Here is a 1049-nt window from a genome sequence, read left to right on the forward strand (position 1 = left end):
CAGTAGATTTTACTATTTTCTCATATTCCTGTAAATTTAAAATTGGATACTATCAGTAGCCTTTAAATTTACCCACTAAGATTACTATTTATAGTTCATCTCATCATTTGTATGTGGCTTATATCATTATTTGTTCATCACTAACATATAATGTAAGGGAGCCCTAAAGATTTAACAGAAACTCTGTAATTAAAATCTTAACTCTTCACTCTGCTTCTTCACACAGTCATTGCACCTTCTCATTAGTAAAGTTTCTATAAACTCTGAAATGTACATACTTACTAGTACATGCTACCAGAAATATTATATACTTTATTGAAAAATTTTAAGACCTGCCAAACAGTCTTAATTTTGTCATATATAAGCAAATCCCAAAATTAAACATACTTAAAATATTAAAACTTTTAACAAACTTTAACATTTGCTGCAATGAACATTATGACAGGTGCCTTGTGTAGAATAATTGACTTCCTCCTCCTACACATCTCATGAACAACAAATATCTGGAATTATTTTGTTTTTGGCATGTCAACCTTGACTTTATTCTTAAATGTGTGCTTTACGTAAGAAATACATGGTTCTAAAATTTCACAATTCTTTTGAACTTACTTTTTGTTGAATTATCTAGTTTAAGAAAATTAATTACTCTTCATATATAAAAAATGTTCTGTGCTCAATTTGGCTGCACATACACTAAAATTGGAACATACAGAGAAGATCAGCATGGTCTCTGCCCAAGGATGACACGCAAATTAGTGAATCGTTCCATATTTTTACAACAACAGATGCTGGAAGGGATCCTACTGCATTCTTGGTGGGAGAGTAAACTTGTTAATCCACTTTGGAAAGCAGTTTGGAGGTTCCTCAAAAGACTCCACATAGAGCTCCCCTATTACACGGCAATCCCACTTTTGGGCATTCTCCCAAATGATCATAAACAAGTCCATACTAAAATTACCACCACAACAATGTTTATTGTAGCATAATTTGCCATAGGTAAGATATGGAACCAACCCCGATGCCCCTCAGTAGAAGAATGGATCAAGAAA

General features: G+C 32.8%; 1 non-coding gene across 1 annotated transcript; it reads left to right on the plus strand.

Moving 5' to 3' along the window:
• Nucleotides 1-669: 669 nt before the first annotated feature.
• Nucleotides 670-775, plus strand: LOC138821847 (U6 spliceosomal RNA). The gene has a single exon (XR_011370239.1). It is a non-coding gene; the product is annotated as a U6 spliceosomal RNA (small nuclear RNA).
• The last annotated feature ends 274 nt before the right edge of the window (nucleotides 776-1049 follow it).

This window comes from Dipodomys merriami, unplaced genomic scaffold, assembly GCF_024711535.1.
Source record: "Dipodomys merriami isolate MVZ:Mamm:240054 unplaced genomic scaffold, mDipMer1.0.p SCAF_942, whole genome shotgun sequence".
Taxonomy (NCBI): Eukaryota; Metazoa; Chordata; class Mammalia; order Rodentia; family Heteromyidae; genus Dipodomys; species Dipodomys merriami.